This window comes from Panthera tigris, chromosome A2, assembly GCF_018350195.1.
Source record: "Panthera tigris isolate Pti1 chromosome A2, P.tigris_Pti1_mat1.1, whole genome shotgun sequence".
In the NCBI taxonomy this organism is placed as follows: Eukaryota; Metazoa; Chordata; class Mammalia; order Carnivora; family Felidae; genus Panthera; species Panthera tigris.
In genome coordinates, this window is record NC_056661.1 from 125087584 (window position 1) to 125099915 (window position 12332).

Sequence of the window (12332 nt, forward strand, 5' to 3'; positions counted from 1 at the left end):
AGGTGTTTTACCCAGATAAAGTGCATTGACTCAAACTTCTGTTTTCTATGAGTTCTTCTGTTTCTGTACCTTTATTTTGCTAGGTTTTATTTATCCTTCAAGATCCAGCTTTGTTGTCACCTCTTTCTGGAAACCTTCTTTAACTCTCATCGGATTTAGAAGTCACTCTTCTGTGTTTTCTACCATCCTAAACGTACCTAAATATAGAGCTCATAGTGTTTACTTACTTGTTTGTCTTCCCTGCTAGTCTGTAAGTTCAGTGAGATTTGGAGTTCTGTCTTATTTTGCCCTTTTAATCCCTTGTGCCTGGTACATAGTAGGTGATTAATAATATTTATAGAATTGTATTTCATGCAAAGCAGTATGTAATATTTCACATTGCTCTCTGAGGATATTATATATTCAGAATTTGACATTGTTTTCAGTTTTCAATATGATCTTAAAGTCTATCAGGGCAAGTAAAAGAAAAATTATTATTAGAAGAAATCATTGTTAGTCAAATGGTTATGGATTTCTTGTCTACATGGGACCCTACTTGTGAATTATTGATTGTGACCTTGTGCATGATGAGGATGTTTAAACATCTGAGAGCAAAATGGTAACATACCTCATTTTTAGGTGACTCAAATTTAACTTGTTAGAATTTTGTTTCTCTGTAATTTTACCTATTTTACAGTATGCTTTTTGGTTATTCACAATGAGGAAAAAATACATGTTTGTTTTAGAAAGATTTGAAAGTAGAAAATACTGGTATGAGGGAAAGAAAGCCTGGGTCCACAACGCACAACACATGTCTGAGGTTCTCTTCTAGATCACCAGTGAGAGCATTGCCTCCTTTCTTTACGAAGTTGTAGGGATTAAGGCCTCCATACCTAACATTTAGTCTTCCCTTTTCACAGTATTGGGTTCTCTCCTGTATTCCCCTTTAGGTTCTCATACCTCTCTCAGCTACCCCACCAGCCTTTCCACTCCTTCATCTGGTTCTCTCATTCTCTGTTGAACGCATTACCTAATACCGAATTCTTTAAAAAAATTTTTTAATGTTCGTTTATTTTTGAGAGAGAGCATGAACAGGAGAGGGGCAGAGAGAGAGGGAGACACAGAATTGGAAACAGGCTCCAGGCTCTGAGCTGTCAGCACAGAGCCCGATTGCGGGGCTTGAACTCACGAACCGTGAGATCATGACCTGAGCTGAATTTGGACACTTACCGACTGAGCCACCCAGGCGCCTCTCTAGGAATAAACTTAACCAAAGAGGTGAAAAACCTGTACTCTGGAAACTCAAACACTGATGAAAGAAATTTAAGACATCGCAAAGAAATTGAAAGATATTCCATGCTCATGAGCTGGTAGAACAAATATTGCTAAAATTTCTATACTGCCCAAAACAATATACAGATTTAATGCAGTCCTTATCAGAATATCAGCATTTCTTATAGAATTAGAACAAAAAAATCCTAAAATTTGTATGAAATCCCGTAAGACCTTGAATAGCGAAAGCAGTCTTGAAAAAGAAAAAAAACTGGAGGTATCACAATTCCAGATTTCAAGCTCTATTTCAAAGTGGTAGTAATGAAAACAGGATGGTACTATAATAAAAAAGACACATAGATCAGTGAAATAGAACAGAAAATCCAGGAATAAACCTCCAATTATTTGGTTAATTAATCTTTGACAGTGGAGGAATCAGTATACAATGGGAAAAAGTCTTTTCAATAAATGATGTTGGGAAAACTGGACAGCTAGATGGCAAAAGAATGAAACTGGACTACTTTCTTTCAGCATATACAAAAATATACTCAAAATGGATTAAAGACCTAAACGTGAGACCTGAAACCATAAAAATCCTTGAAGGGATCGTGGGCAGTAATCTCTTACATCGGTTGTAGCAATATTTTTCTAGACGTGTCTCCTGAAGCAAGGGAAACAAAAACAAAAATAAACTATATGAAAATAAAAAGTTCCTGTAGAGTGAAGGAAATAGTCAACAAAATTAAAAGGCAGCCTGCTGCATGGGAGAAGATATTTGCAAATGACATATTCAGTAAAGGGTTAGTATCCAAAATATATAAAGAACTAATAGAACTCAATACCCAAAAAAGTAATGTGATTAAAAATGAGCAGAAGACATGAACAGACATTTCTCCAAAGAGGACATCCACATGGCCAGTAGACACATGAAAAGATGCTCAGCATCATCATCAGGGAAATACAAATCAAAGCCACAATGAGATATCACCACACTTGTCAGAATGGCTAAAATCAGAAACACAAGAAACAACAACTGTTGGTGAGGATGTGGAGAAAAAGGAATCCTCATGCGCTGTTGGTGGGAATGCACACTGGTGATGCCACTGTGGAAGACGGTGTGGAGGTTCCTCAGAAAGTTAAAAATAGGACTACCCTACAGTCCAGTAATTGTACATTGGGTATTTACCTAAAAAATATGAAAACACAAATTCAAAGAGATATGTGCACCCCTACATTTATAGCAGCGTTACTTACAATTGCCATGGATTGTAGATGAATGGATAAAGAAGTGTGTTGTGTATGTATGCGCACACACACACATCTTTATCTGTATATGTAAATATATATGTGTGTGTGTGTATATATAGGTGTATATATATATATGTATATGTGTGTGTATATATATACACATATACATATATGTATATACATATATATAGATATATGTATATATCTATACACACACACACATATACACAGCACACTTCTTTATCCATGTGTGTCACACACACTGGAATAAAAAAGAATGAAACCTTGACATTTGCAACAACATGGCTAAAACTAGAACGTATAATGCTAAGTGAAATAAGTCAGGTAAAGACAAATACCATATGGTCTTATTTACATGTGGAATTTAAGAAGCAAAACAAATGAGCAAAGGTAAAAAAAAAAGATAAATCAAGAAATAGACTATTAACTGTAAAGAACAAACTTATGATTACCAGAGGGGAGGCGGATGAGGGGATGGGGGAAATAAGGGATGTGGCTTAAAGAGTACACTTATCATGATGAAAAAATGAAATGATTTAGAAAAGAAAAAAAGATGCTGAAAAAATAAATAGGACAGGAAATATACATTTTGACTATGAGAGTTGTTCCTTTTTAGAAATGTCGATGAGGGAAATGTGTATGTCAGAATTGAAGAAATTGAGCAGTTTTTTAAAAATAATTTTTTTTAGAACAGCTTGGAAACAAGTCTAAACAACTTAGAAGCAACTACAAGCATAAATGTGGAGATGAGAGCTAGAGAAACACCAGTTATATCTGAACAGTGTTGAACTGGATTCTGAAAATCTTTTTCTTGACCAAGTGATACTCTATATTATTTGTTTACTCTGTAACTCTTGGTAAAGTTTCCTGAAATGTTTACCTGTCTTTTGATATTATAACCAGCCTTCAGGGATACGACATAAGAATTGAATCTTTAAGGTTTAATTTCAATATGAGTTGTCTAGGAATGGATGGAAGTTACCTCCTGCCCGATAATTGACCAAAGCTAAGTTTTAGTTTTAGGGTATACAAGCTACGACTACTTCATGTAGTCAGTGATGAGAGTTTTCAATGAAGATAGAGAAAAAAATTCACTGGGGGAAAAATCATAAGTGAAAGTATAGTTAGGTATTTTCTGATTTTTTTTGGTGAGTATAAAAAAAACAGACAATATGTTGAAGTTTTATAATAGTGTAAGATACATACTATTTAGAATTAAGGGAGCAATCTTGATCATTGTTCCCAAAACGAGAATTGCTCAAAAAACAAAAAGCAACTAGTCTTGCCCTTTAATAGGAAAATCGTGAGCCTAACTTCTCTAGAATCAAATACATACTCAACCTTATTATGTATTTTCATTATATATTTTATTTACCGACTATGAAATAACTTCCTGTGAGCATTTGTTGAAGGGTTGAAGGCAAGCCTGTAAATATAAGAGATATGAATTTAATTACTGTATCATTCAAGTTTTTTCCTTGTGATGGTAAAAGAGGAAAGAAACTTATGGGTATTAAATCAACTATGACCATATAATTACCAAATATGAAATTTACACCCACCTTCTTAAACTTAGCTGAGGAAATTGATCAAATTCCTTTCCAAGGTAATTATGGTAATAAAGATCCACGTGGGAAGTAAGCAGCCTAAAATAGAAATGTTAACAATTATAGAAACTTAAAAGTTGGTTTCACTTGGTATTAATGAAACAATTTCAGATTTGATTTTTTTGGTGTGTGATCATATATTTTAAAGTAGCCATTTCTGAGGGAATTAGTTTTATTGACAAATCATGTTTGTGAAGAAGAGGAATAAAACCTCGATTTGGACTTTGATGGGAAGTTTTCTGAATTTAAAACCTGAGTATTACTGTATGAAAAAATGTATACTAGATGCTGATTTGTATTTCTTTTAATCCTTACTCTCAATAAGTAGTATTCTCTTCATTTGGCTGATAAGCATACTGAGCCAAGAGATTGCCTACAGGGGTAAATGTTGCATGCACATCCGTTAAGTGGAAAATTTAGGATTTTTTTTAACCTGTATATTTCTAAAGTTTTTTTGAAGTTTATCTTAATTTAAACCCTGGGAAACTTCTGTACCTTAATCACTAGGTAAAAATGTTTGGAATTAAAACCACTTTTCTGTGAATATCTGTTTGTAGATAGATTTCTTTTCCCAGATACTTAAGCCAGCTTTATTACTGTGGGGAAACTTGGAAGAAAGGTTGGGTGAACTTTAGTCTAAGTCATCATACCTAAATGTTTCATTATCTTAGGCAAGTCACTTAATATCTCTGAGGTCTTTTTCCTCAATGGTAAATAACTATCTCAAAAAGTTGTTTGGCAAGTACAATAAAGAAGACTGCCTTAAGGAAAGATAATTAAACTGAATGGGGGAAATTGAGATATATTAACTCATTTACTATATATTAAAAAGAAAAACCCACCCCATTTTTTTCTGAGGGTCAGAGGACTTATTCTTACTCTTTCGTAGGCTTTCATATTTTTACATTTCTAGGTACTGGACACAACAATATTGCCAGAATCTTTGATGCCCTGCATTTGAGAATGCTGTTTCTTCTTTATGTTTATCCTACATTCTTTCTCTTTTTCTAAAACATGTCCCCCAATTTTTTTTTCAATCATCTTTATAACTTTTTTCATCTGTGTTCATAATTTAAATTTAGTGCACTCAAAGGATCCTCATACACAGTATCATGCAATTCTTCATGAATCTTAGGAGTTTTCTTCAGCTTTAACTGGTACAACTTTTTGGAGAAAGTATCCTGTTTATCAAAATTGAAAATATACATATTCTTTGAATCCAAAATCTAATTTCTGGGAGTTTATGTGACAAATAGAAATAGCAGTATACAAAGATATAATTTGCAAGTTAACAGTACTTAAAGATATATATAGATACTTATTTTTATAGCATTATTTATAGGAACAAAAAAAATGATCTTGCATGTGCATTAAAAGGAAGGGATGAATAAATTATGGCTATAGTGTGGAGTATTGGACACTTACTAAGTTAAGGTAGCTCAACATGTTTTGATTGAAAAGGATGGCCATGATATGTTACATTTTTAAAAAGGAAATTACAGGGGCGCCTGGGTGGCTCAGTCAGTTAAGCATTAGACTTCAGCTTGGGTCATGATCTCAGAGCTCGTGAGTGAGCCCCGCGTCGGGCTCTGTTCTGAAAGCTCAGAACCTGGAGCCTGCTTCAGATTCTGTGTTTGTCTCTGTCTAGCCCCCACCCCCCCCACTCTCGCTCTGTCTCTGTCTCCTTCAAAAATAAACAAACATTAAAAAAAAATTTTTTAAAGGAAATTACAGTATAATATGCATGTAATGAGTTAATTTTTATCTGTGTATTTAACCCATTCATATATATACATTCATGTTTACCCATGTGAAAGAGAAAGCATGGAAAATACACATTGAACTGATAACAGGTTATTTTGAGAATTGCAGGAATTATTTGGAAGATATTTAAGGAAAAACTACATTTACTTTTTATTGTTGAATTTATACAAATATTAGGAGCATTTAAAATGTAATAGTTGAGGTGCGCCTGGGTGGCTCAGTCGGTTAAGCATCCAACTTCAGCTCAGGTCATGATCTCACAGTCCGTGAGTTCAAGCCCTGCGTCAGGCTATGTGCTGACAGCTCAGAGCCTGGAGCCTGCTTCAGATTCTGTGTCTCCCTCATTCTCTGCCCCTTCCCTGCTCATGCTCTCTTTCTCTCTGTCTCAAAAATAAATAAAAACATTAAAAAAAATTTTTTTTAATGTAATAGTTGAGGGGCGCCTGGGTGACTCAGTAGGTTAAGCATCCGACTTTGGCTCAGGTCATGATCTCACAGGTCTTGAGTTCGAGCCCTGTGTTGGGCTCTGGCCTGGAGCCTGCTTCAGATTGTGTGTCTCCGCCTCTCTCTGCCCCTTCCCCACTTGACTCTCTCTCTCTATCAAAAATAAATATTAAGATGTAATAGTTGAACTATAAAATAGGTTAAAAAGTATATATACACATATGTGTATACCTAACACATACATATATGTACACATGCATGTATTACTCTTAATATTAAAACTCGAAACATGGAAGTGGGACTTCAACAATCATTAACTCATGCCATTGGCCCCATGCTACTGTTAGTGGCATTAAGTTCTTTCACACTGTTGTGCAGCTATCACCAACCACTGTTGATCTCTAGAACTTTTTCATCAGCCCAAACTGAAACTCCACATGCATTAAATAATAACTCTTCATTCTTCCTAGTCCCCACTAACCACTATTCTACTTTCTGTCTCTATGAATTTGACTGTTCTAGGTACCTCATGTAAGTGGAGTCATACAATAGTTATCCATTTGTGTCTCACCGATTTCTCTTACTATGATGTGTTCAATGTTTATCCGTGTTGTAGTATATATCAGAATTTCATTCCTTTTTTTTTTTAAATTTTTTTTCAACGTTTTTTATTTATTTTTGGGACAGAGAGAGACAGAGCATGAACGGGGGAGGGGCAGAGAGAGAGGGAGACACAGAATCGGAAACAGGCTCCAGGCTCCGAGCCATCAGCCCAGAGCCTGACGCGGGGCTCGAACTCACGGACCGCGAGATCGTGACCTGGCTGAAGTCGGACGCTTAACCGACTGCGCCACCCAGGCGCCCCTGAATTTCATTCCTTTTTAAGGGCAAATAATATTTCATTGTATACATATATATACTTTGTTTATCCACTTATCCATTGATGGACATTTGGGTTTCCACTTTTTGATTATTGTGAGTAATTAACGGTGCACATTGGTGTACAAATGTTCAGTTCTCTGCTTTCAGTTATTCTGGATATATAATAGAATTGTTGGGTCATATATGGTAATCATATGTTTAAATTTTTGATGGATTATCATACCATTTTCCACATTGGCTGTGCCATTTAACATTCTCACCAGAATGCCTTAGGGCTTCAATTTGTACATCCTCACTAATACTTTTTTTCTGTTTTTTTGTGTTGTTTTTGTTTTTGTTAATAGCCATTGTAATGGATGTGAAATGATACTATTGTGGTTTTGATTTCCATTTCCCTGATGACTAGTAATGTTGAGCATCTCTTAATGTGTTTATTGGCCTTTAGTATATTGTCTTTGGAGAAATGTCTAGTCAAGACCTTTGCCCATTTTAAAATTGGATTTTTTTTGTATTTGAATTGTAGGAGTTTTATGTACTGTGAATATTAATCCCTTATCACACTTATGATATGCAAATATCTCCTATGGCTTATCTGATAGTTCCCTTTGATGCACAGAGGTTTAAATTTTGATGGTCAGTTTGTTTTTCTTTTGTTGCATGTCTTGATTCAAGGAAAAGTTCAAAAAATCATTGCCAAATCCAATGTCTTGTGTGTTTGTCCAGCTTTGGTATCAGGGTAATGCTGGCCAAATAGAATGAGTTTGTAAATGTTCTCTCTTCAGTTTTTTGGGAGAGTGTGAGGACGATTGGTGTTACTTCCGATATAAATGTGTTGTAGAGTTCACTAATGATGCCATTTGGTGTAAGGGCTTTTCTTTTTGAGGGAGGTTTTTGATTACTGATTCAGTTTACTGGTTATAGGTCTGTTCAGATTTTCTGTTTCTTTATGAGTTAGTCTTGGTTGTATATTTCTAATCTGTGCATTTCATCTAGGTTATCTAGTTTTTTGGCAGACAGTTGTTCATAGTATTCTTTTTTTTTTTTAATTTTTTTTAATGTTTATTTTTGTGAGAGAGAAAGACAGAGCCTGAGCAGAGGAGGGGCACAGAGAGAGGGAGACACAGAATGGTAAGCAGACTCCAGGCTCTGAGCTGTCAGCACAGAGCCCAATGCGGGGCTCAAACCTACGAACCATGAGATCATGACCTGAGCCGAAATCAGACGCTCAACCGACTGAGCCACCCAGGCACCCCATAGTATTCTTATAATCCTTTTTATTTTGTAAACCACACTTCCTTTTCTGATTTTGGTAACTTGCGTTGTCTTTCATTTATTTTCAATCAGTCCAGCTAAAGCTTTGTTAATTTTGTTGATCTTCACCAAGAACCAACTTTTGGGTTTGTTGAGTTTTCTCTGTATTTCTATTATTTATTTGATTTGATTTATTTGACTGTTAATTTCAAATCTATTTTTGTGTGTTTACAGTTATAAATTCTCCTTAGCACTGATTTTTTCTGTATCCCTTAAGTTTTGGTATGTTGTTTTCATTTTCTTTTGTTTCATAGTATTTTCTAATTTCCCTTGTGATTTCTATTATCCATTAGTTTGAGTGTTGTTTAATTTTCACCTATTTGTTAATTTTTCCATTTTCCTTCTGTTTGTGACTTCTAGTTTCATTCCATTGTGATGGGCAAAGATACTTTGAGTGCAGTCTTTTTAAATGTATTAAGACTTGTTTGGTTTTATGTTCAGTCTTGGAACATGTTTCATGTGCACTTGAGGAAAATGTGTGTTCTGATGTTGGGTGTGATGTTTTGTCTATTTTTCAGGTCCATTTGTTTTATAGTGTTGCTCAAATGCTCTGTTTATTTATCTTCTGTCTGGTCCTTCTTTTTTTTTTTTTTTTTTTTTTCCCCTTTGTGTTTATTTTTGAGAGAGAGAGAGACAGAGGAGGAGGGGAAGGACAGAGAGAGGGAGACACAGAATCCGAAGCAGGTTCCAGGCTCCGAGCTGTCAGCACAGAGCCTGACATGGGGCTCGAACCCATGAACTGTGAGATCATAAGCTGAGCCAAAGTTGGACCCTTAACTGTCTGAGCCACCCAGGCACCCCTGTCTGGTCCTTCTATCCATTACTGAAAGTGAAGTATTGAAGTCTCCAACTAGTATTGTAAACTATTTTCCCTTTCAATTTTGTCAGTGTTTGCTTCATATATTTTGGTGTTTGGTGTATATATGTTTATAATTCTAATGTTGACTTTGTGAGTTTACCTTTTTATCAATGTATAATATCCTTTCTTTTTGTAACATTTTTTGACTTAAGTCTGTTTTGTCTGATATGAGTATAGTCACCTCACTTTTTGGTTACTGCTTACACAGAATATATTTATTAAACTTTTACTTTCACCTGTGCATGTGTGTATCTTACAGGTAGCATATTGTTCAATCATGTTTTTTAAGCAATTTTGGCAGTATGCCTTTGGAGAGTTTAATCCACTTGTTAAGTAACTACTGATAATGAAGAACTGAACTTTTGTCATTTTATTGTTTTTTTCCTGTCTTACAGCTTTCGTATATTCATTTCCTCATTTACTACCTTCTTTTGTGTTCAGTGGATTTTTTTGTAGTGCCACATAAATTCTTTCTCATTTCCTTTTTTTTTTTTTTGTATATTCTATAGATATTTCCCTTGTGGCTATAGAGATTATATATAGCATCCTGTTATAATAATTTAATTTGAATTTATACCAACTTAATTTTATTTGTATACTTAAACTACTCATAGATAGCCCTTCTCTCACTCTTTATTATTGATGTCACAAACTATGTCTTTAAACGTTGTGTACTCATTACCATAGATTTACAATTATTTTTTATTCATTTGTCTTTTAAATTTTACATAAAATGAAATGGAATTACAAACCAAAATTACGATTAATACTGGTTTGTATATTTGATCATGCATTTACCTTTACTGGAGATTTTTATATCTTCATTTGGCTCTGAGTTACTGTCTAGGGTCCTTTCCTTTTTACCTGAAGGACTCCCTTCTGCATTTCTTGTAGAGCGTGAAATTAATGAATTTCCTCAGTTTTTGTTTATCTGGGAATATTTTAATTTCTACTTCGGTTTCTTTTTTTTTTTTTTTTTTTAACCTTTATTATTGAGAGACAGAGAGACACAGAACGTGAGCAGGGGAGGGGGAGACATAGAATCCGAAGCAGGCTCCAGGCTCTGAGCTGTCAGCACAGAGCCTGACGCCGGGCTTGAACTCACAAACTGCGAGATCATGACCTAAGCTGAAGTTGGTCGCTCAACCAACTGAGCCACCCAGGCGCGCCCCTCTTCAGTTTCTAAGCACAGTTTTGCCAGATACAGAATTCTCAATTGACAGTTGTATTATCACACTGCCATCAGGCCTTCAAGTTTTCTACTGAGAAATTGGCTAAAATCTTACTGGGGATTCCTTCTATGTGTTATGTTGCTTCTCTCTTGCTGTTTTTAGGATTCTCTGTCCTTGGCTTTCATCAGTTTGTCTCAGCGTTGGTCATCATGTGTTTATCCTGCTATGAGTTTGTTGAGATTCTTGGATTTGTAGTTTTATGCCTTTCATCAAATTTGGAAAAATTTTTGTTTTTTTTCCCCCTCCATTATCTCTGATCTTTTCTCATTCTTTCTTTTTTTAATGTTTATTTTTGAGAGAAATAGAGAGCATAAGCAGGGGAGGGTCAGAGAGAGAGGTGGGGGAGGGAGGATCCGAAGCAGGCTCTGCACTGATAGATCCTGATGCAGAGTTCAAACTCAAGAACTGTGAGATCATGACCTCAGCTGAAGTCAGATGCTTAACCAAGAGAGCCACCCTGGCACCCCTCGTTCTTCTTGCTGAAACTCCCATGACTGGTCCATAGATCTTGTCCCATGAATCCTTTAAGCTGTGTTTACTTCTTTTTTCTTTCTTTTCCTTAGACTCAGTCATTTTATTTGTCCTGTCTTCAAGTTTTCAGATTCTTTCTTCAGCTTGCTTAATTCTGGTATTGAACCTCATTAGTGAATTTCTCAATTCAATTATTGTATTTTTCAGCTCCAGAATTTTTGTTCGGTTCCTTTTTACAATTTCTTGATTTGTAAAGTCCTTGTCTAGGTAAAGCCAATATTTGTGCTGCTTCAGGCATGGTTCCTGGGAATGTGTTTTGTTCCTTTCTCTGGGCTTTGTTTTTTCTTCTTCTTTGCATGCCTTGTGATTTTTGTTGTTGAAAATGTGCATTTGGAGAAACAGTCACCTTCCCAGTCTTTGCAGACTGGCTATATGTCAGGGCATTCATCTGATGATTAGCTGGGCATGTTCTGAGCCTAGAGATCAGCTTTCACTTAAAGTTTGGCCTGGACCTATTTGTGGTTTCTCAATTCCCTCTGTGTACATGGCTGCTTTTAATTTCTGAATTGTCCAAAGTGTCTCACTCTAGCAGATCCTCAGGGCCTTAAGTAGTCTATCTGTACACCCATAATTTTCTGCTCTAGGTACCCATGGGTTTGTAGTCCCCTTTCAACTTTCAGCATTGGAGTCCAGTGCTTCTTCCACCTAAAATTGCAATTAGATGAGACAGGGACCAGACCCTCTGGCAGACCCTGGAGAGGTTAGAATGTTTTAAGTAAAGTTGGTTCTATGCCTTCTGGTTTCAGGGAAGGATGTCGAACTGTGCTGTTATCTCCTTGAGACCCAGACGTACCATATAGAGAAAAAAGCAAGAACAGATGAAAGTGACATGAACTTTACTATTCATGGCATTGTATCAACTGGGCATTTATTTGCTTGGTTGCCGTAAATCTTTGACTTTTTCCAGAGCTCCTGTAGGATTAATTAATCCAGTTTCTGTGAGGGTTTGGAACTTCTTAGTCGTTTTGCTGATGCCAGTCAAGAATGCTTTTTAAATTATAAAAGTAAAATAAAGTTAGTGAAGGAAATTTAAAGCACAGAGAAATGTAGAAAGCTAAGAAAAAAATCTTAACTGCAACCACTATTAACATTTCGATGTGTTGCCTTTCAGGCTTTTTTCCCCCTTCATCTTTACTTTCATTTTGTCCTACTTCCTCTTGTTCCTCTACCCCTTACCACCAA

General features: G+C 35.7%; 1 protein-coding gene across 6 annotated transcripts in view; it reads left to right on the forward strand.

Annotated features, from left to right (window-relative positions):
• Positions 1 to 12332, forward strand: part of SEPTIN7 (septin 7) — a 116973-nt gene that overhangs the window by 52980 nt on the left and 51661 nt on the right. The gene's annotated exons all lie outside the window — the stretch shown is intronic.